The following is a 24,508-nucleotide window of genomic DNA, read 5'->3' on the forward strand; positions in this document are numbered from 1 at the left end:
TGTGTTGTGAAACCCTTCAGATCGGCGTCATGTGCTTGTGTGGGAAATTGCCCCCTGCGGGCCCATCCGCGCAGCCACCTGAGGCGGGTTGCATCAGCAGCTAATTGTGAGGGGACTGAGGGAGCAGCGGATTCGGAGTACTTTTCACCCCATCTGCCACTGCCTCTGTCTGCCTCCAAACAGCCACCCATGCAAGCCCCAATCAGTGGTGGGATTCAGCCGGTTCTCACCTATTCTATAGAACCCGTACCTAATCCAGCTGTAGGTTTGAAGAACCGTTTGTTGGCCAGGGAGCTTGCGCCTTGAAATGTCAGGGCTAACCCTCCTGGGGGCAGCGGCCGTGCGGGGCCAACCCGTCCCGGGGGAAAGGAGGTCGCTCCCAGCGGGTGCCGAGGCTGCTGGGGCTGAAGGGGCGAGCCGGACGCGGCCAACTGGAGTCTCCCGCGACACGGCTGCCGCTCACCAGCCCTTGCGAGCTCCTGCGAAAGGGTGCGAACGGCCGGCGCGCCCGCAGATGCAGCCTGCTGAGGAGGGCAAGAGAAGCAGCCCAGCTGCCCGCCCCACGCCTCCCCTCCCCGACTGGCGAGTAGACTGGGACTTACTCCCAGAAAGTGTGTACTGTACAGTATAGGAGTGCAGCCGTAGTCTTTCAACTTCCTTTGTGGCAGACAATTGAAGCTGAGTTGCTCATTGCTCATTAGGACATAGAACCTCTTGTTAATTTATTTGAACCCCACCGCTGGCCCAATGTTCTGCTTCCTGCCCACTCCAGTTGGTCCCCCTCCTTACTGTGCTTCTTGTGGGCTGCTGTGAAATCTGGAAATCCAACACTTCATGGCAAGTTTCATGGCAGTTTCAAGGAGCGTGCTAAGGGTTTTTGTATTTTTACTGCAGTTCAGAGGCAGCCGACCCAGCACCTCAGCAGGAGGAGTTCCGGGTCATGCCGCTCCAGAAGTCACTATGCACATGCAGTATCTGTGTGGCATGGAATTTAGAGCTGAGCTAAATGTTCTTCCTTGTTTCTGTCTCAGTTGAAAAAAAAATTATTTGTTTTTCGATATGACTTCTCAGTACTGCCAAAGCACAGGGGCTTCCTTGAGCTGTGCCCATGAGCTGGCTGCAGAATTTCACAGCTTTCTGAGGTGCCAAAAACCAGCCTTTTTCAGGCATGCACAATTTCATCTGAGTTGGTCTTGGTGTCCAAGCCCTGGAGAAAACAAAGATTCCCTTTGTGTTTTTGTGTACTTTACTGGTGGTTCCCCCTTGTCCAGAATGCAAATGTCAGTGCAAAAATCAAAATTCACCAGAACATTGGGTCAGTTCTATAACTTGTTATCTAGAAAAGCTTAGGTTTCATTTCTTTATAACATTTTTAGCCCTTGTAGAATCAGACATAAGCTTGATCTGCCTTCTCCCTCTGTTCCCCTTGGGCTAGGGAAATAGCATTCCACACGATCTGAAAATCAGAAACTTGGAAGCAGTAAAACTGTGAGAACATCTTTAAAAAATTTCAGAGTTTGGGGTCCTGTAATAGAATTCAGATGACTGATGAATCTATAAGAACATAAGAACATAAGAACATAAGAACAGCCCCACTGGATCAGGCCATAGGCCCATCTAGTCCAGCTTCCTGTATCTCACAGCGGCCCACCAAATGCCCCAGGGAGCACACCAGATAACAAGAGACCTCATCCTGGTGCTCTCCCCTACATCTGGCATTCTGACTTAACCCATTCCTAAAATCAGGAGGTTGCGCATACACATCATGGCTTGTACCCCATAATGGATTTTTCCTCCAGAAACTCGTCCAGTCCCCTTTTAAAGGCGGCTAGGCTAGACGCCAGCACCACATCCTGTGGCAAGGAGTTCCACAGACCGACCACACGCTGAGTAAAGAAATATTTTCTTTTGTCTGTCCTAACCCGCCCAACACTCAATTTTAGTGGATGTCCCCTGGTTCTGGTATTATGTGAGAGTGTAAAGAGCATCTCCCTATCCACTCTGTCCATCCCCTGCATAATTTTGTATGTCTCAATCATGTCCCCCCTCAGGCGCCTCTTTTCTAGGCTGAAGAGGCCCAAATGCCGTAGCCTTTCCTCATAAGGAAGGTGCCCCAGCCCCGTAATCATCTTAGTCGCTCTCTTTTGCACCTTTTCCATTTCCACTATGTCTTTTTTGAGATGCGGCAACCAGAACTGGACACAATACTCCAGGTGTGGCCTTACCATAGATTTGTACAACGGCATTATAATACTAACCGTTTTGTTCTCAATACCCTTCCTAATGATCCCAAGCATAGAATTGGCCTTCTTCACTGCCGCCGCACATTGGGTCGACACTTTCATCGACCTGTTCACCACCACCCCAAGATCTCTCTCCTGATCTGTCACAGACAGCTCAGAACCCATCAGCCTATATCTAAAGTTTTGATTTTTTGCCCCAATGTGCATGACTTTACACTTACTGACATTGAAGCGCATCTGCCATTTTGCTGCCCATTCTGCCAGTCTGGAGAGATCCTTCTGGAGCTCCTCACAATCACTTCTGGTCTTTACCACTCGGAAAAGTTTGGTGTCGTCTGCAAACTTAGCCACTTCACTGCTCAACCCTGTCTCCAGGTCATTTATGAAGAGGTTGAAAAGCACCGGTCCCAGGACAGATCCTTGGGGCACACCGCTTTTCACCTCTCTCCATTGTGAAAATTGCCCATTGACACCCACTCTCTGCTTCCTGGCCTCCAACCAGTTCTCAATCCACGAGAGGACCTGTCCTCTAATTCCCTGACTGTGGAGTTTTTTCAGTAGCCTTTGGTGAGGGACCGTGTCAAACGCCTTCTGAAAGTCCAGATATATGATGTCCACGGGTTCTCCCGCATCCACATGCCTGTTGACCTTTTCAAAGAATTCTATAAGGTTCGTGAGGCAAGACTTACCCTTACAGAAGCCATGCTGACTCTCCCTCAGCAAGGCCTGTTCGTCTATGTGTTTTGAGATCCTATCTTTGATGAGGCATTCCACCATCTTACCCGGTATGGATGTTAGGCTGACCGGCCTATAGTTTCCCGGGTCCCCCCTCTTTCCCTTTTTAAAAATAGGCGTGACATTTGCTATCCTCCAATCTTCTGGCACCGTGGCCATTTTGAGGGACAAGTTGCATACCTTAGTCAAGAGATCTGCAACTTCATTCTTCAATTCCTTAATAACCCTTGGGTGGATGCCATCAGGGCCCGGTGACTTATTGATCTTTAATTTATCAATGAGGTCTGAAACATCTTCTCTTTTAACCTCTATCTGACTTAACTCCTCGGTTAGGAGGGGCCGTTCGGGCAGCGGTATCTGCCCGAGGTCTTCTGCCGTGAAGACAGATGCAAAGAACTCATTTCATTTCTCTGCCATCTCTAAGTCTCCTTTTATCTCCCCTTTCCCTCCCTCACCATCCAGAGGGCCAACCGCTTCTCTGATGGGTTTCCTGCTTCTAACATATTTGAAGAAGCTTTTATTATTCCCCTTAATGTTGCTGGCCATGCGTTCCTCATAGTCTCGCTTGGCCTCCCATATCACCTTCTTACATTTCTTTTGCCACAGTTTATGTTCCTTTTTATTCTCTTCATTAGGGCAAGACTTCCATTTATGGAAGGAAGCTTCCTTGCCCTTCACAGCCTCTCTAACTTGGCTGGTTAGCCATGCGGGCACTCTCCTGGATTTAGTGGAACCCTTCTTTCTTTGCGGTATACACCTCTGCTGGGCCTCTATTACTGTTGTTTTAAGCAGCCTCCATGCACTCTGGAGAGACTGGACTCTTTTTACCCTCCCTTTCAACCTCCTTCTAACCAGCCTCCTCATTTGAGGGAAGTCCGCCCGTCGGAAGTCAAGGGTTTTTGTTAGAGATTTGCCTGGTATTCTTCCCCCAACGTGCACGTCAAAACGGATCGCAGCATGATCACTGTTCCCCAATGGCTCAGTAACGTTTACATCTCTAACCAGGTCCTGTGTACCGCACAAAATTAAATCCAGAGTCACCTGTCCTCTGGTGGGCTCCGTGACTAGCTGATCTAAGCCACAGTCATTTAGCACGTCAAGAAATCCGGTTTCCTTATCGTGACCAGAACACAAATTGACCCAGTCAATATGAGGATAATTGAAGTCCCCCATGATTACAACCCTGTCCTTCCTTGTCACCTCCCTGATCTGTTTCCTCATTTCAAGGTCCCCATCAGATTTCTGGTCTGGAGGACGATAGCACACCCCCAGTATTACATCGCTGCACAAGCCTGGTAATTTAACCCACAGAGATTCTACGGTGGAGTCGGACCCACCTTCAATCTCTACTTTGCTGGATTCTATCCCTTCCTTAACATAAAGGGCCACCCCACCTCCAACACGCCCCTGCCTGTCCCTCCTGTAGAGTTTATAGCCCGGGATTGCGGTATCCCACTGATTCTCCGCATTCCACCAGGTTTCCGTTATGCCCACTATGTCAATATTTTCCCTTGTCACCAGACATTCCAGTTCTCCCACCTTTGCTCGTAGACTTCGGGCATTCGCATAAAAGCATTTATACACGGAATACCCCAGGATGGGCTGCTTATTCGCTCCTTTGTCCCCGCATCCTCTCATTTTGCCAAACCGTCTATCACATCCCATCTCCCTACCTTTCCCAATTTCTTCTCCTACCCTGCCTTTGTCTTGTTGTTCTCTAACCTCCCCATCCTCATCCCATAGGGATGAGGAGTCCCGAACCGGATGCCCCTCGGCTCCTGTCGGCCTTCCCCCAGGGATCAGTTTAAAAGCTGCTCTGCCACCTTTTTAATGTTATGCGCCAGCAGTCTGGTTCCATTCTGGTTCAAATGGAGCCCGTCCCTCTTGTACAGGCCCCGCTTGTCCCAAAACGTTCCCCAGTGCCTAACGAATCTAAACCCCTCCTCCCTACACCACCGTCTCATCCACGCATTGAGACCCCTGATCTCCGACTGCCTAGCTGGCCCTGCGCGTGGAACAGGTAGCACTTCAGAGAACGCTACCTTTGAGGTCCTGGCTTTCAGCCTCCTGCCTAAAAGCCTAAATTTGGCCTCCAGGACCTCCCAGCTACACTTGCTCACATCGTTGGTGCCGACATGCACCAGAGCCGCTACCTCTCCCCCAGCACTGTCTACTAGCCTGTCTAGACGAGAAGTGATGTCCGCAACCTTCGCACCAGGCAGGCAAGTCACCATGCGGTCCTCACATCCGTCGCAAACCCCCCTCTCTATGTTTCTAATAATCGAATCCCCCACTACAAGAAGCCCCCGACCCCCCTCCCGCCGAGGAGTATCCCGAGTGCGCTCGGATACGGGCCCATCCCCTGGAGAAGGGATCCCCCCTAGGGGATTGTTTCCCTCCTCTCCAGGATGACGTCCTCCAGTCCCGAGACTTCCCACTCGGGCAGCCGAGGAGCTGCACGCCTGAGGTTGGGACGAAGCCTGATCGTCCCCAGAAGTCTCCCCACGGTCCTCCTCTGGCTGCCTGCGCTTCTCCAGGTCGGCCACCAAGGCTTCAAGGGAGCGGACGCGTTCCCTGAGACCCTGGAGCTCCTTGCACCGAGGACACACCCATGACTTATGCCCCAGAGGCATATAATCATACATGTGGCACTCAATGCAGAACACTGGATAGCCCCCACCCTGCTGCTGGCTGTCTGACTGCATAGCTTTTTTGTTGTTGTTGTTGTTTTATTTAGAGGTCCTTTTAAAAACCGTACACTGGATAGCAGCCCTTTTCTCTAGGGAAGAGGAAGGGCAGCGTATGGGGCCCTGGCCTCCTCGCCCTGCTGCTGAACTCGCCCAGGATGTACTAGGGCTCGCTGAGGTTGTTGTCAGGTACCCATCTAAATCACAAGTCATAATACCTCCACTTGATTCTGCACTAGTCAGACCTCACTTGGAATACTGTGTTCAGTTTGGGGCAACACATTTTAAGGACATTGATAAGCTGGAGCAGGTTTGCAGGAGGGCAGTGAAGATAGCAAGGAGACTGGAAACAAGTGTTTAAAGGAGCTGGATATGCTTAGCCTGGAGGAGAGGATACTAAGGGGAGATATACTGTTTTCATGTATTTGAAGGGCTGTCACTCAGAAGAAAGGGAAGACTTCTGTGGCTGCTCAAAGCAGATCTAGAACCAGTGGGTTGAAACTTAAGGAAAGCAATTTAGGCTAAACATGACATAGAATTTAATTTCTTAACTGCCCAGGATCAATCTGCCTCGTGCAGTTGTGAGCTCTCCCTTGTCGGCGGCTTTCAAGAAGAAGCAGGGCAGCCACCTGTCAGCCACCTCTACAGCAGTGGGCTGCACTGAGTGGAGGGTTGGACTAGATGATCTCTGAGTAAACTTTGAGCTGCAGGTTTTTATGAAATAACCTGTATGCACATCTCTTTTTGTTTCACTTTGATTCCATACTGTTGCATTGGGAGGTTCTCCTGCAGCAGCCTTATTGAAGGGATTGGGAGCCATGCAAGACCTCAGTGCTGCCGTTTTGTACCTTCTGTTCATTTCATTGGGTCTTGCCCAAAAGAATTTCCCTGGGGCTTGTGGGCAGTTTCCATCTTCTCTGGCTCTTTTTTCTCATTTCTGTAGTGCTTTTTGTGCAGGGAGCTGTACAGTCCTCATCCCATTCAGCTTCAAAGCATCCCCAGTTTAGCCCACTTTTTTTTCCATTTTACAGCTGAAGAACTAAGGCAAAGAGGTAGTAATTTCTCTAAGATCATCCAAAGGTTTTTATGGCCAGGGCTGGCCTAGGACCTTCTGGTGTTTAAGGTGGTACATCAAATGCTGCCCCCCCCTTACCCAATGACTCCAGAATGTATGCTCCAGTCTCTGCCATTTCTCCTTCTCCCACTTCCTCGATTCAAAAGGGAAGAGCGGAATGGAGCAGAAATATGTGAAGGAGAAGAATTTAGTGGGCTAGAGTGTCTCCAGCACTCTACGTCATCACCCTCCTCTCCTCTGCAAGTCCTCTTCCATTCCGTGCTTCTCATCCTTTTTGAATTCAGGGAGCAAGAGAAGGAGCACTCCAGGTGAGGTATGGAAAGAAGCAGCTACCACCACCCGGCCAGTTTGCTGCTTGAGGTGACCACCTCAGTTGGTCTCGGAACAGAACAGATTGAGGAGGGATTTGAAAGCAGGGCTTGTCACACCAGATACACCAGACGGGTCATTCAGTTGAGAAAGCAGCCCTTCTGTGGCAAGAATGAAACAAGGGTGTGCAAGGAGTCAGCGGCGGACCTCCCATTTACTTGATGGGGCAAATGCCCTGAGAACAGCGCCTTCTGCACCTTTTGGCCCCCACAGGAGCCTCCCTGAGGCTCCCGGCGGAGTCAGAAACTGTGCTTCTGGTTTGCCAGAAGCACAGTTTAAAGCATCAGGGAACCTTCAGGAGGCTTCCTCAACGCGTCCTGGAGTCGCATGAGGCACCGTGCGCTCCAGGTAAGTTGGGGGCACAGATCTGCATGCAGGGGGCGGTGGCATCCTGTGGAGGGGCACCATCGCCCAGGTCATGGTGCTGGGGAGGTCCACCACTGCAAGGAGTGGGATGGAGGATGAATTATGTGATAAGTGATGGGCTCTCCTGAAAGAGTTTGAGGATTGCTCAGATTGTACCACTGCGTTTTAGAGATGCCAGCTGTTCTCATGAGCTGGTGCTCCAAGAATATCCTCAGTATAAAACTTTTCAAGTAGTTTTTGGGAGATGGCTGACAGATGATAGTGACAGATGATGTTTTGGAGAAGTAAACACGCAGCATGAACCAATTCACAGAATGTGTGGGGAGGTGGGGAGTGGGGATGAAGCACCCTGGGCAGAAAACAAACTGGGGCGATAATTAATTTTTCTTTAAACACACTGATATTTCAAACTAATACTGTGCAAACAGAAAGATGTGGGAGTTGCCATCATAGCGTGAATATTTGGCTCATGGTTAAAGCAACGAAGTGGGAAATTTATGATTGGGAAACAGGGCAGCAGAGTGTGTGTGTGTGGGAGGGGACAATCAAATACAGTTGAGCAACTATTAAGTAGAAATCCTTGGTCTGAGATTGTGTGAATGCAGCAATTTGGTGAGGTTGTAGCAAAGATGCAGAATTCAGGTTTCTGAGAATCTCAGAATACTTCAAAAAAACTAAAACCACAAGTTTCTAGCCCTTGCTGCTGCAAAATTATGCTTGTAAGGATATGGACAAAGCCAGGAGTAAAATTTCAATTGTCTGGAAGTGGGATCTTTATTAGTAGTAACTGTTCTATTCAGCTACTCCTCTCAAAGATCTCCAGATGGTGTGCAAGAGTCTTCCCTCCTTCCTTTAATCTTCCTAACCATGTTGTAAGGCAGGGGTCTCCAAACTTTCTGGCCAGAAGACCACATCAAATATCTGGCACGGTGTGAAGGGCCGCAAAAAAAAATTAAATATAAAATTTAAATAAATAAATTAGAGATGGAACTTAGATGAGTGAACAAATGAATGAATGGGCTCCGTCATTCAACCTCTCTGGCCCACAGAATCTGGCTCCAGACACAATCAGAGCACAGTTCTGGTCATGCTCAGTTGAGTGGGCCAGAGGCTTTCAGGGGATAAGAGGTTGGCCGCAGGCCGGAAACAGGCTTGCTGTGGGCCGCATCTGGCCCCTGGGCCGGGGTTTGGAGACCTCTGCTGTAAGGTTAAGCTAAGAGGTAGTGAACTGGTCTTTTGTTCCCCTTGTATTTGGGCAGTTTACTTTCTGCTCAGATGGGAAGAGTTGGTTCTTTACAAGATGCTGCTGGACTGCATCAGCTATGACCCCTTTTAGCAACTCAAATGTTGTTGGTAGGCAGGTTATTGGTCTATAGTTTTACTAGGAACTGCTCCTTTTGCTTGATCTTTCATGATTAGGTAGGTTTTGCCAGGTGTCATCCAGTCTTCAGTTTCACCTCCTTGCAGTTTGTTTTTAAACTGCAGGGCCATGCGTGGGTCCGAGCGTGTCAGGTGTTCAAGCCAAAACCCATGCAGTTCATTTTCTCCTGATGCAGACCAATTTTTAATTTTTTCACCCTCGTGCTAATCATTTCTGTTGTTATAACTAGATATTCCATTTCTGCTTTCTCTCTTTTCCTTCCTGTTTTCTTCTCTTCCAGCTCCTTTATCCAAGCTACATTCTTGTTGTATACTTTCGGGTTGTCCCATAGGGTTGCCCAGAATTGCATGATACTGTCCTTATTTGGTATTGTTTGCTGGCTGTATGCAGTCTTTCCACCACTGTTGATACTTTGGTAAAAACACTTCTGATTTTTCTGGAACTGGAGATTCTGCCTGTGCTGTGCAATTCTTGCGTCACGCCGGCTGATCTTTTTTGAAATGGCACTGACTTGCTGCTTAATTATTTCCCAAGCTTCTTTGGTCTTCCTAGTTTCTAAACGGTATTTGTTGATCAGGTATTCTTTGCTCTTTGTATTTGTCAGTTTCTTTTCTTTCATCTCCTTCAGCCTGCTGTCATCAGATCTTAGCATGGCCACTTTGCTCCCTAGCCTGATCTTCCATTTTGGTGATGCATTACTTTGGTGTTTTAGGTTTACAGTTTTGCAGCCAAATACTTCAGTTATTCCTGCAGCCGTGTAGTACACGAGTTGGTTTGTTTCCTGCAGCGAACTAGTGCTTTAGGTGGTTAGTACAATCTTTGCGTTTTCTAACACTGTGGCAAGATGTCTCATGTTCATCTTGACATTACTCTTGTTAACAATATTATTTTTATTGTTGAAATTACATGAAGTACAGTTGTAAGCTGGTGTTGGAGCAATTGATACAAGTCTTAGCCTGAGACCTAAATATCAACTAGGTATTGGTGTGGGATGTTCCTAAAAGCGCCATTTTATTTGCTGTTCTGATAGGGTGCTCTCAGTAAGCTGCAGTTGTTTAAAGTAAATCACAAAACTTTTTGAGGTTGTTCCAAGTGCCCAGACCAAGTGACCACTTCGGTTTGTTTTGTCCATAGTCAGTGATTTCAATGGCCAGCTCTAGGTACTGTGTCATTTTTCTAGTCCTTTTTCATCAGCACTGGCTGTTGTTGTTGTTATTCCACTGACTTCCAATGGAATATTTTTGCTGCTGCTTAAAATAGCAGCAGGGTGTGTGTGATCAGAACCAACATTTCAATGAAAGCCAAATCCTAAACCCTAAAGGCACCCTAATCTTCTGCTTTGTTTTGTGAGCTGTCACCCCCCCAGTCCCTTTTTAAAACATCGACAATGTAGAAGACCTGTTACATGATTAGCATAAGGTGTAATTTGGCTTTGGAATCACTTTAAAAGGAGCTTAGATGCTTTAATGAAGGAGAAAATGTCTTTCACTAGCCGTTCACCAGAGTGGTTGTATAGAAACTCCTTGGGCAGAGGCAGTCAGTCACTCAATACCAGTTGCTGAGGGGAACAGTGTGGGGAGTGCTACTGTTTTCAGGTTCTGTTTGTGGACTTTTTTGGACCTCTGTGAGAAACAGAATTCAGAATTAGATTTAACTTCGGTCTTGTTCGGTATTTTTATTTTTATTTTTATTTCATGAAGTCCTTTCCTCTCTCTCCTTTTTCCTCCTAGCGCTTCTGTCTGCGCCAAAGGGACAATCAACATTTGAAATGCTGTGTAAACTTTAAAGGGAGCAAATTGGTGCTTAGATTCTAGAAGTGTTAAAAAAAAATTTAAACTTGCCAGGCCTGCAGCTTTTGCAGGGGCTCCATTGTCAAGAAAAGCATCCTCTGAGAACGGGAGATTGTGGCTTCCTTTGCAAATGCTTGAGATCCTCTGAGATATGTAGCTTTCCACTGCAAAACACGTCTCTCTATGACTGGGCGCCATTCACTGAAGTGGTGATTAAGAACCAGGGACTGGAAGTACAGCCAGAAAGTTGAAATGAAAGCGAAGGAGCCACAGGAGAGCCAGCAAGTGCCCAGGCTGAGAAAAACCAGGCCGTGCCAGAGTGCAGTCAAGTCAGCCTAATTGGGTTTCTGTGACAGCTGATGTTCGTTGCCACCATCCTTGTGACTGCGGCTCGATTTTCTCTCCCTTAGTCACTTGCTCCTGTCTCCGGGATGAGTTTAAGCTGTGATTCTGCAAGAGTGTAGAAAAGCAACAGAATATTGTGAGGTGTGCACCCCATCGCCCTGAGTGGGGAGAAGTTCCATGGGTGACACTGACCAGGTTTTGGCTTCCTTTGCTGAAGAGAGCACTGGAGTTTACAGTGCTTGGCGACATTTGCTTGAGTAACCAACATTTGCATTGAGCGCTGGATGGAGGTCGGTAGCAGAGGGCTCCGCTAAGCAAGCCACGGGTTGCGTCCACTCTCCAGAGTTTTGTTGCAGGCCAAAGCGCTGCAGCTCTTGCCTTGGGCTGTCTTTGCTTCTGTTCCATATCCCACTTTGCCTCCAGTCAGAGAACCCAGGCTATAATCCTATCCACACTTCCCTGGAATAAGTCCCATTAACTGTAATGGGGCTTACTTCTGAGTAGGTATGCATGGGAGTGGCCTCTCAGACCCCAATCCTAAGGGCTCTAGCACTGATCAGTGTTTCTCAAACTGTGGGTTGGGATCCACTAGGTGGGTTGCGAGCCAATTTCAGGTGGGTCCCCATTCATTTCAGTATTTTATTTTTTAATATATTAGACTTGATGCCCCATGGGATGTGACTGCATCTGGGGAAATGTACAGAGCTGTCCTTTTAACAGGCTATTGTGTATGTGCTTTTAGCAATGATAGTCACTGGGACTGGCCTGGGAGGGGAGGGACTGGTGGAGGAGTCCTCTGCTGGATCCTTTCCCTGCGTCAAAGCTGCAAAGCTCAAGGTTCAACTTCGCTATCCTGCGCCGGCAAAATAACTGCGAGTAGCTCCATTGCGGGGCCTGGGGCTTTCTTCGGGGGAAGGGGACCAATGTCCCCCCAGTGAGACCTCCAGCAGCCTCCCTTGCCCCACTAGATGCAGGGGGAGCCATTTTGGTGCTGCTTCACCCAGTGGTGCCAAGGAGCTTAGGATCGAGCTGCCCAACCTCTTGGGTGCCTCAACTAGGCGTTTCTGGAAAGACTTTCCTTGTCACACTGACTGCACAAGTGCAGGGTGGAATGGATGACCTTATGCTCCCCCATGAAAATGGGTTTGGTCATCTCTGGTGGAGATGATGATCTTTTGATCTTTCCCCCAGGAGAAGGGGAAGCCAGCAGATCGTTTACTCGGCCATTTCAATGTTCAAAAATTGCCCCAGCAGCTCTTCCATCCTTCAAGCACCCTTCCTACGACTGAGGAAGGAAGGAGGCAGCTGGAAGAAAATTGAGAGAAGGGGAGGCAGAAGCCCTTGGGGCACAGGGGGCTAGGCGTTCAGAGAGCCGCAAGGCGAAAACAAGAGAGGAAGTTGAGGGAGGTGGCACTTCACACACGCACCCCCCCCCCGCTTGGGTTTGAGCCAAGGCTGCACATCACCCACTCCTTAAATCCCCTCACTGACTTCTTGTCCACTCCTGAATCTAGCACAAGCTCCTTCTCCTTACCTTCAACACCCTCGATAGCCTTGCCCCTCCCCCCTCACACCTCTTATAGTCCACTATACTCCTGCCTGTGACCTTCTCTGTTTGAGCTCCTCCACCCTCAGCTGTCTAAAGGCATCCTGCTCCCTCAAATGACTCCATCCTTTCTCCTTTACTGCCTCTTGTCCTTATAGATGTAAGCCCCTTGGCTTTATTAGTGTTATAAGCACAGCAGGAACACATTATTAATGCAGCATAGTTTTCATATTGAAAAACACCAAGTTTCTAGTCCTCATAGCTTTGAAGAAATGCTTGCGCGCAAGTGAGTGTGCTGGACTTTCAGAAGCCAGAAGGGGGGCTGAGGAGTTCTCTCTGGGCAGGGAGTCGGACTCCTCATAAATTCTTGCCTTGTCTGTGAGCAGGAACACCAGGATAAATTATGCAAAAGAATGAAGTGCAGATTAAATTATGCAAAATGGGAAAATTATGCAAGGCTGCCACATCTGCATAATTCCTACAGGCCTCTGAATTCCGCTTTTGTTGAAGCCTGTTCACAGTGAACGGAGTGCCAGACTTGTTTGCCCTGAAGAGGCGAAGTTCCTAACCTTCTAAACATGGATTGAGCAGAGGGGTGTTTCTGCTGGTCTTTGCAAAGGAGCTCAGCATCCTGTTCAGCACAAGCCAAGTGGGTCTCATGATCCGTGGCCAGCAGGTATCTGTTCTGGCCACTCCAAAAACATTTGGCAGCCTTCTGAAATCTGCAGTGTTTCCTCTTGAAGCTGTTGCACACGCTGCCCCTGGCTGTTTTTCGTGCTGCCACAACTCCATCTTGCAAAATTCTCTTGGAAGAGAATTCTCACAGTGCGGTCTTGTCAGGCCCCCTGTTGCACCAGACCGTTTCTTTGGCTGTCTGGCAACAGCTGCATCCTCAAAAGATTTTCTTTTGCATTCTCTGATGTGGTTGGTGCATCTTTCAGCCACTGACTCTGGGCGATATGAACAAGTGGGGAGGAAGGGAGAGTGTTCTGCTTCCCCGTGGGTGCTCTGCAGCAGTGGCGGAGTAAAGGGACAAGCAGAGGCCGTACGATAATGAGCCCTAAAGCACCCCACAGCAAAACTGCCCCATGGTTGTGCTTTAGGGCCGCTGCCCTCTCCCCAAGTCCTGCACTGGTATGGGGCGCTCTCCCCCCATCCTGTGCACCACTGCTGGGTCCTATCCGTCTTATGCTGCGGTAAGATGAGCATCTTTACTGTTTTGCCAATTACAGGCTGCCACGCTAGCAAAGGCGTAGTCAGGCCATGGGGCAATGCTCAGCCAGTGGCGTAGCTAGAGGGGGTGCAATGCGCTAAGTTTTGCAGGGAGCCTCACTGTGGCTCGCAAGTGACACTTCCCCTTTGGAATCATTCCGGGCGGGGAGCAAAATGGAGGCATTCGCCTCCTTGCCTCCCTGCATTCACTTCCTCTTTGCTCCCACAGACTGGAATGGCTCCAAAGGGGAGGGGCCACTTGCACACCAAGGTGTAAAACTTAGTGCTTTGCACCCCCCTCTAGTTATGCCACTGTGCTCAGCCAGTGCATCCCAGAACATTCACATGGGATTAATGTTTGAAGGAAGCTTTCTTAACTCCCTTGGAAGATGAGAGCCTGATCCAGTGGGGCTGTTCTTATGCTGAAGTTTGGTTGGCTTCATGGTAACCTCAAAGGTGACCCATTCTGCCCCCTCTTGTGATCTATGTGGAAAGAGCACAGAAAACAGGCAGACAGAACAGGCGGGGAAGAGGTTGGATTTACATAAGAAATCCACATAAGCGCCTTGCTGGCTCAGTCCAGCCTCTTGTATCTCACAGTGACCCATCAGATACCTCTAGACCTTATGATACCTCTATCCTGCTGCCACTCCCTTGCATCTGGTATTCAGAGAGAGGCTACCTTTAAAACCCAGAGGTTACATATAGTCATCATTGGCTTGTAACCTGAAATGGCCCTTTCCTCCATAAATCCTTTTAAAGGCATCTAGGCCAGACACCATCACCACATCCTGTGGCAATGAGTTCCACAGATTAATTACATGCTGGTTCAAGAAATATTTCCTTTCGTCTGTTCTAAATCCCCTGCCTATAAATTTCAGTGCATGTGCTGTGGGTTCTGGTGTTCTGAGAGAGGGAAAGAATTTCTCTCTGTCCACCCCAGGTTCAGATTTGATCAGACTAGAGTTAAAGATCTTGGAAATGGAAGTGAAGACAGCCCATGCTAAGAACCGGTGAACCTTGGGGTGGTTGGGAGGCCTCTAGTAATTTCTTTCAAAAGGAAACTAGAATTCAGCCAGTGCTTCTCCTGGAATTTCTCACTGCTGGGGGAAGCAGGCAATAAGCATGTAACAATATAGAGTCAGTTCACTGGTCCATCTCGGATAGCTGGGCCTTGGCAGTGGCAATCCATTAGTGGCCAACCCACTTTAGGAAACCCACAAGCAAAGCTTGAAGAGAATGCCCCTTTGTGTTGGATCCAGCAGCTGGTCTCAGAGGGAAACTGCCTCTTGGGGAGGAGGTTCCCCGTCTCCATCACAACTGACAGGGGCCGTGAGTGTCCTGCATGGTTCTGTCATTGTACAGATCTTCCACAAATCAGAATTTGGGGATCACTCATGTCCCAGGCTCTCAGCAAGTGCAGTGGCGTAGCTAGAGGGGGTGCGGAGCACTAGGGAGCCTCCCCGTGGTGTGCCAGTGGCCCCTTCCGCTCCCCTTTGGAGCCACTCTGGGTGGTGGAAGCAAAAGAGGCAGGGAAGCGAATGCCTCCTTTTTGCTCCCACTGCTGGGAAGGGCTCCAAAGGGGTGGGGAAGGGGCCACTGGCACACCACGGGGAGGCTCCCCGCAAAACTTGGTGCTTTGCACTCCCGGAGTGTGCACCCCCACACCACTGAGCAAGCGTGTATGTTAAAGGTGAAACCAGACTGTTTCCACCTTCCCAAAGTGGAGTCATTGATTTCTTGCCCATCTCAGCAGGCTGGCTGGCTGGCTGGCAGCACTTTTTCTACCATCCCCCCCCCCCCCCCCCCGGAAAGCAAGCCTCTGATCCAGCTACTGGGAGGACTGATAGACTTAATTATTGATCCAGCATCTTCACCAAAAACCACAACTGTGCTGGAAATCAGGAACCCATTTTCTTCTTCTCACTCCAAATCGCCTGAGTGAGTGAGTCTTGCACGGACCCTGAGCCTTGCTGGGCTACCTGGGGCCGCACTCTGTGCAGTGCCAAAATCCCGTGCATACCCTGTTTTCTGAAGACGAAGCATGCTGGGTGCAACATAACATATGCTTAAATCCCATTGATCTCACTAGAATGGAGCACAGCAGGCTCATCCACGGACTTGAACTGTGTCCGTTGTGTGTCCTGAAGTGACTTTTTCTGATTTTTGTTTTGTTTTGGTTTTCTCATGGATGTTGACCAGGATCCAAGAATCATGAAACCCGTTCTGTGAACCTGCAGAGGTTGTTGACCTGGTTTTCTGGAATAGCAGCTTTCTGTGCCAAGCCTTCTAGATGGACAATGCTTTGAAAGGGCCAGTGTGGTGGAAATGTTTGGGTGTTGAAGTTAAGTGGGGGGGGCCATGTTTGTGCTCAGTCATGGAGCATATTGTCACCCTTATTGACTTGATGCCACACCTCCCCTGTTTCCAGTTGGCCTGAAAGGAAAGAGGGAACAGAATGACACTGTAGCAGCACCTGCTGACTGGTCAACACTGGGTGGGAAAAGGGAGAATACTGGCAACATGGCTAATGGCTGATTGGACTCATGAAGGTGAGTCTCAGGTTGCAGGTTAAGGTTTGATGTGTGTCCCAGTGCTTGATGTTGAAGACCGCCTAGTGTGAGTTGTCGTTGTGATTTGTATCCTCAAGGGTATCCAGCGTGAGCATAGGGACATGGTTGCGACTTTTCATAACAAGGATCACTACCGTAGCTCTCCCACCCCGTCTGTCATTAATGCACAGAATGCTACATTCATTGGCTCAGCAATAGTCTGTCTTCCACTGTTTTAAAAGCAGGAGTGTATTGTTCTTCTGGTGACAGGTAGACTAGAACAATATATTTATTCTACAATATATTACGGACAGTTAAAAAAAATATATGCACCTCTGCAGTTCCAGTATGTGAAATGGCAGGCTGTGCACAATCGTGCATTAACTTACCCAAGCTGGGAGGGGCAAGTGCTTAGCGGTGCCTTGTTTATCCAGTCCCTTGGATACACAAGGACCATGTTCAGCCTCTGGCATCTCCCGGTACAGCAGGGAAAGATTCCTCTCTGAGACCCCGCAGAGTCAGTGTCAAGCTCCCTGAATTGGATGGAGCAATGATCTGCCTCGGTGGAATGCAGCTCCCTCTGGATGCGGGAGATAAGATGCATCCCTCATAGGTTCAACTTGGAGAGACTCTGTGGAAAGAGCTGTTCCAGACAGGACCATAGTTCAGTGGCAGAACACCTGCTTGGCATGCATAAGGTGCCAGGTTCAATCTTCAGCATTGCCAGGTTATGATGGAAAAGATTTATCTCTGAAAGTCTGGAAAGCCACTGCCAGTGGCTGACCTAGATAGGCCAATGGTCTAACTCTGTATTTGGCAGTTACTTATGTAACTCTGACAAATGGCTGTTCATATGTTAAAAAAAATTAGGAAGGTAGGTATCTCCCAAAGGCAAACATAGAGACAGAATAGGGGTACCAACGTACCAGGAAGCAGAACTGTTTGGGAATTTTGCAATCATTCCAAGAGTTTGCCACCTTACACTGATGGCAGCACCTGGATCTGTCCTAGGAATGTCCCTGTTGGCTTCTAAAAGCAAACCTCCCATTTATACTTAGGAGACAATCTAAATATTTTATACACATGTTGCCTCTGCTGCACACCATTCTAATGTAAGGCTTGGCTGAGATCCACCTCTGTTGGAGGCACCAGAAGTGAAGGGAAAAAGAGCATCTCTGCCAGTGAAGGTTGGCAAGGAGGAGGATGAAGAGGAAGAATTATCCTGTTTTGCAGACTGCAATACACTTACACAAACACAGCAACAATTAAACAAAACAAAGGGGTAACAGCAGCAATAAAAGAACAGCTTCCTCAATACAAAACGATGATAATCCAACTCAGCACCCAGTTATGAATCATCCCATACCAACAGTTTTGCAAAAAGCTTCGGCATCTGGAGGACTGAGGATATGCGGGTCTCCCGGGGGCAGAAATTCCACAGTATTTCAGGACCACTGTTATAAAGGTCCTGCTCTTGTTAGACGCCCATCTCACCTCGGAGGAGGGCCTCAGTGCTGGTTCCAAGTTGCTGGAAACCCCATATAAAGCCCTGTACTGGACCTTCCTGGCTGATTGACGGCAGTTCGGAAGGGGGCAGCTGTTGCCCCCACCCTCCCTGTTGGCCGATAAGAGCATTCTATAGTGAAGATTTAGGGGAATGAAATAGACCAAATGAACTTGAAATGGCGTCATAGACATAAAAGCCCTGTTTAAAGGAAAGAACACAAACCGAATGGCTATGGTGATCACTGTCTTTAGAGATCTGTTTGGAGCTACTGTAAGTAGAGGTTAACTCTTGGTTCATAAATTACTTCTCCAGGAGCAATGCCAACTCCCAATAGCAACCATTAGAAAAGGTGCTCCTTGGGGGAGGGGGTGTGTGCTGAATCCTAAAGTTGAAGGTTAGGCTGCCACATTTATTTACCAGCTCTGCTCCTATGCCTCGAACAGCAGCTTGATGCAGAAATGATCTTTGCTTTTCCAGGCAGGAAATTAACTGAGATGGGAAAAGCTTCCAGGCTTCATTTGTGTGTGGCCAGCTGCAGTTGAGGGCCTCAAAAGAGAGATGAAATGAATTTGCTCCTGCCTTTTCTTTTCTCCAATGTTCTTTTGTTTGGAAGTGTTCAGTGCAGCTAGTTGAACATTTACTTTGTGTTAAATTCTTTAAAAACTGCACTGGACACTGTTTGAGGTCAGTATTTGAGACCAGAGAAAAAGAAACCTGCCCGCTTCCTGTGTCTTCATTCTGCAGAAATCAGCAAGTGACTCTTTTGGTAGCATGGAGTCTACCACCTGCTAATTAAGTTCCCCAAGACTTCCAGGCACCTGACACGCTATCTGAAATGCTGGGCAATGCCTTACTGGGCTATATGTTTTTCCCACTCACCTCTTCCCCACACTACTGTTCCATTTCCCTCTTCTTTTTTAGAATCCAGAGAGCAGGAGGAGGAGTGGCCAAGCCAGAAGGCAGGTCCTGCCACTGCATTAATCGGCCACCTTAGGCAACTGCCTCAGTTGGCCTCATGGGTAACCAGCTCTGCCACTAATTACTGCAGGTGAAAGTGGCCTTAAGAATAGCCCTAGAACTAAAAGGACAACTTTGGGGGCTAGGTCAACAGCTGGCAACTCTGCAATACTGTATTTGCTATTTGATGTGTGTCATAACCCTAACTTTGAGGGACCAGGACTGAGACATAGGAGGGGGGGCCAATACCTGCTGCTCAGGTGCAGGACTGGGAAAGGAGCCACCCTGGGAACCGGAACTCAGCCCCCCCACCCAGAACCACTCACCCAGAAACATTTGTCCCTTCATTGCCCATTCAGAAATTCAGGGAACTCATCAGATAAGAGGTGATGGAGAGACATCAGGCTCCAAGTGACTCCTCCTCATTTGCTGCATCGCTCCTCCTGGGCCCCTCCTTTGGCCAGCTGAGACAGGACATGGTGTAGTAGCAATTAGCATTTGGCAGGATTGAATTCTCGTTCAGCGATGTTATCCTTCATTTTTTCCCAGTACTTTTTTTCAAGCCATCTGTTCCAACTCACTGGGACAGAAGGACCTGTCTCCTCCTGACTTGTAAAGTGTCATGCATGCAAATGGCACCATGATCAATAATAAATGCTAATGAATAATATGTTGTGGGTGTGAGTTCCACAAGATGGGACATGAGACCACTAGGCTCTCCAAATGGAAAAGAGAGACACCCCCTACACCTCTAGCAGCCAGAGATTAGCACTTGACCCATTAACATTTTAGTCTTACATTTAATTCTGTTTTAACATGTTTAAATAATACATTAACTTAGCATCACAAACACAGCTGCTTTGTACAGTGCAAGAAATCTCTGCAGGCAGGAGGGCAGTAATGCCAAACTCATAAAAAAAGGATTTCGGCAAATCTCGCACAGGCTCTGCTTGAAGCCAAATATCCAGCCTGCACACTCAGGCATATGGGAACTGCAAAATACATTTCAAAGGCTTTTTGTTTGCCCTCAGGGCAGCCGTGCCCTTGCCAAGTTCCTCTGGGAACAGACTTCTGTTGCCATTCTCGCCTCCTGCATCAGACTCCTGTGGCAGCAGCCATGCTTTTTGAAACTCTTTCTGGAGTAGATTCATATTTCAGTTCAAGTTCCATGTGGTTCAGCAGTAGTTCTGCCACAACTAGACACGTGCCCACCGAGTGGAGGGAAACACGTATGAAAAATCAGTCTTAAAATGGGCTGTGGCTGATTAGGGAGAGGGAAAGTAGCAGCCCCCATTCTCTGTGCAGTTGACTATAGACAGCATGACCAAAAGATCAAAAGACAAGCCCTGCTGGAACAGGCCAGAGGCCCACCTCATTCTGTTTCCCACACAGGCCCACTACATGCCACTGGAAAGCCCACAAGCAGAGACAAGGCAAACCCCTCTCCCTGTATTGCTCCCCTGCAATTGGTATTCAAAGGTACAGTGCAGCTACACTTGGAGGTTCCATGTGGGAATCATGAGGATGATGGTAGTATTGTCTTCCATTGGTCTGCGTAAGCCGCCAATCTTATCATTTCTCTGAAAGGACGTTATTAGGGATTTGACTATTCCTTAAAATTCTCTGCACAACAAAAGAAAAACAAGCAGCTTTTCATTTGGACCCCTTTCACTTTATTTCCTGCTCATTTCTTAACCAAAACAAATGGAGTTCATTGGTTTTAATATTCTGCACATTCACAACAGGTCAGTCAGTGGTTGGGTTCCAGGTGCCCACCAAATGGACAGTGTCTCCATTTTCATGTTGTTCTGCATTCATAGGGAAGTTATTGACCTGTTTAACATGTTATGGCCTCCCCAGATCCCGTCTCCAGCCTGCCAATCTTAATTTCTTGCCATTATGTATTACAAGCCTTCAGCATATAATCTTGAAATGTGTGAGGTTGTGTGTTTTTTGTTGTTTTTTGCAATACTTCATAAAATCAAGAGCCAGTCTTCAGAGCTTTCAGCAAATCTTTCTCACCTGCCAGTTGATGCCTGAAGTATTATCAAGCGTAGGACAGTCGCATAATATATGTACCATATGCAAGACTTTTTTTCTGCACAGAGATCACCACGTACAGGGGAACTGTAGTGCGTTTGTGGTCACTTTCTGAGTTCAGGTGCCCCAAGCAAATCTGCTGCATTCCATCTGTGGCCTTGCCTTGTGGCAGGAGGATGTGAAAAAGTTGCAATACTGAATGCAGGGAAATCTGGCACACAAAACAGCCTCTGTGAAATGATTTTGTCAGACGAAACCTATTGGCCAGTGTTAATTTCAAGCAATTGCTTCACCTGGCACCATGCCAGGGCACATATAAATGGGGAGGTGGGAGGAGAGAACACAAATCTGTCATAAGAAAGAGGAGATATTTATGAGCAGTTGGATAAGGAAAGAACAGGGCCTGTAGGCAATGCATGACAAGGGAAAAGGTTCACATGGAAATCCATTTGCTTTGCTTTGCTTTTTCTTTGGTCACCTTTCAGGCAGGGGCTCCCAAACTGTGTATTGTAATGCCCTGAAGGGTCATGAGGCACTCTGTGGGGCATTGTGGGTCACCCACCAGCCAGCAGCAAAACCATGATGCTTGACTCGGCTGGCCGAGCTCCTGTATGTGATTGTCACACACTGGGAAAGACCCTCCCAGCAACCCTGAGGCTCTTCCTGTCCTTTGCATGTCCACTGAGGTCTCCAAATCCAGAAGTAACAGTGATGATGATATCACTTCCAGGAGCCGCATGCTGCATGTGCAGCATGGGGGATGCTGCAGGCCACAGAAATTTGGGGAGAGCACTGCTTTTAAAGGGCAGGGCAATCTCTTAAAAGAGGACAAGCCCATCCATGAAGCCGACTGAGCTGGTTAGCCTCAGGCTGTGGACTGGTGTCAGGCACCATGTCTCTCCATCTGCCCCCTTCCATTCCTGAGATTCCAAAAGGTAGAGGGGAACCGGGTGTGACGGAGAGAAAGTGTGACGGAGAAAAGCAGCCCATTCATTATGCAGGTGATGCAGGTTGGGGGTGAAAGCAGCAGGGAAGAATCTGCTTTCCGCTCTCTAAAAGCAAGCAGAAAATGGATCACTGATCTCCAGAACTGGCTCCATCCAATTTCATCCAATGCGGAAGTACAGGACTTCCAGTTTGATTCACAGGAACTGTATGAATGAAGGAGAGCGCCTTCATTTGCACCGGCTCTTTAAATAAAACCAAAAACCCTGGACTTCTGCAGCTGAAGAAAACAAGGCAAGGAGTGTAGATGCAAATGTTTAACTTTTGTAATTTGCAGAGGCAGTGGATCAGAGTTGGCAAGCCACACCCCCACTGGAGCAGAGAGTGGTGAGCTGGAGCATAAGGCACTCTAGGCCACCACTCTGTTGTCCTTAACACTTCCTCTCCCACTCCATTCTACCTTTTGGAATCCACAGAGCAGGAGGAGTAGTGGCAGTGACTGGCATACCATTGAGTAATGGAGATAGCACCTTGGGGAAGTCAAGGCCCAGACCTGCCTAAATGTCTCCAATGGGAAACAATCATGTTAGAAAACCCTAATTCTGCCACTGAAGTGCATAGCAAATAAAAACAAATGGGCGTTATGAAAATGAACGAAACACTAATGAAGGAATATTGAAACAAATGAGATCTTAATAAATCAGTAATGAAATGAATGAGGTTTTAATAATGAAGACAAATTAAACAATGATTTTTCTGTCCTCCTACTCCTTTAATATAAAGTAAAAGTCAGCAACTAGATTGGTCTGAGTGCCAGCCTTAAGCAGCATGGGGTAAATAATTTACCTCCTCCCCCTTCCTCCAGCACTCTTGCAGCTGGCTCTTATGGAAAGCTTCAGGCCAATATGTTGCTTAGCTTGGGAAAAGGACATAAACCTCTGGACACAAATGGGCCGAGCAGCATGTAAGCCACAGTTCTGCAGGAGCTCAGACAAAATGTCAGACTGGGTAGAGAATTCAGCATTTTTGGAACCCCCTTGTACAGGTGAGACCTTGACTCACCAAGGATACCAGGGTCCACCTTTAAATGCCTTGTAACAAGGAAAAAAAGTGCCAAAATACCATTTCGTATCTCTGCGCTGTTAAATATAACTTTATTCCTTGAGATTCCGTTATTCACCCCATCTAGTTGCTGAATGCAGTATAATATCTATACCAAAGCAAGAAACCTGTAAGTGAGTCTTTAAAGCTATCTTTCCACTGATTTGGTATCCACTGATTTTTTTTTTTTAATCCACTGGGGGTTCTGGAATGGATAACAAGGCATGACATGTACTTGGAAGCGTGAGGGTTACGTTGGCTAAATCTGAGAAACAGAAGCAGAATAAGGTCTCCAGGGGCTGTGAGCAGGGCTTCTGTGCCCTGCCCCTCCCTGTGACTGACATCCAGAGTGAACTGTGCAAATCAAGGAAGTGTGCATGGTCTCTGAATACAGGTGACAAAATCCACCTTGGCAGAGGATTTGTGTAACCTGGATGCAGGACTCTACACTGGAAACACAGCCACCATGCCCACTGCAGAGCTACTCCTGTGGTTCTTGAAGCATCTCATCCCACATGAAGCCCGCTAGGAGCAGACAGGCCAGTGAAAGCGAAAAACTTCCTACGTTTCACTGGAAGGGCTTTGGGGGTGCCTGGTGAATCAACCAGGCGATTGACCAAAACAGCAGCAGATGCCCCAATTTCTAGGCAGTCTTCCAGGTGAAGCCATCAAATTCAGAGCCAAAATTGCCATGGCCTAGAGCAGGGGTGCCCAAACTTTTTGACAGGAGGGCCACATCATCTCTCTGACACTGTGTTGGGGGCCGGGAATAAAAAAGAATTAATTTACGTTTCAAATTTGAATCAATTTACATAATTTACATAAATGAATGTATTAGAGATAGAACTTATATAAATGAATGAAGGTCTTGCAATAGTTCAAGGCCTATGAAAGACGTTACACAAAGCAAGACTGGCCTTTCCTTTGCTGCTGCTGCTGCATCACAGACATGAAACAACAAGCAGTGGAAGGAGCCTTTGTCCCACAGCTCATGTGAGAGTTCAAACATTTGCCCTCACACTGAGAGCAGTTGCATCGGGCCAGCATGGGCTCCAGCAGGTCTCTGGAGGGCCAGAGGCTCATTGGAGACTGGAGGCTCCCTGCAGGCCGGATTGGGAGTTCTCGAGGGCCACAAGTGGCCCCCAGGCCGGGGTTTGGGCACCCCTGGCCTAGAGTACTGTGCCATTGCCTGTGTACTGAGTGAGTGGTTTTTCATTGCCCCACCACTTATGCAGGAAAAGTTACCTTCTGCTGTTGTGGCAGTCCACTGATGCCTGAAAACCTTCCACTTCTTCCTATCCTGCACTAGTTTCTCGTTCTATCTGTTCCAACACACCAGTCAAACATGCAGATGAGTTATAGGAGGAAGGAAGAGAGATGCCTCTGATCTCATCTTGGCATCCAGGCTCGCTCTGTGTTCTGCAAGTCAGGTCCATTAAGTCTTCAGAAGGGTCTGTGGGGGAAAGGCTTCAGAAGTGGACTTGTCAGAAGGAGTATCTTGTGTTTGTTTGTGGTGTTAGATTTAGGTTGATCTTTGGGGAGTAAGGAAAAGTTGGCAGAATCTGTACTTAATAAATAACCCTCTCAGCACACAGCTTCTCTTCTTCTCCCCCCTGGTCAAATTCACAGAGTTGGGCATCATCTCAGAAAAACCATT

General features: G+C 48.0%; 1 protein-coding gene across 1 annotated transcript in view; it reads left to right on the forward strand.

The window, feature by feature from the left end:
- The window catches only part of SMPD3 (sphingomyelin phosphodiesterase 3), a 190,099-nt gene that overhangs the window by 138,941 nt on the left and 26,650 nt on the right, over nucleotides 1-24,508 (forward strand). The window lies entirely within an intron of this gene.

This window comes from Tiliqua scincoides, chromosome 9 (assembly GCF_035046505.1).
Source record: "Tiliqua scincoides isolate rTilSci1 chromosome 9, rTilSci1.hap2, whole genome shotgun sequence".
Taxonomy (NCBI): domain Eukaryota; kingdom Metazoa; phylum Chordata; class Lepidosauria; order Squamata; family Scincidae; genus Tiliqua; species Tiliqua scincoides.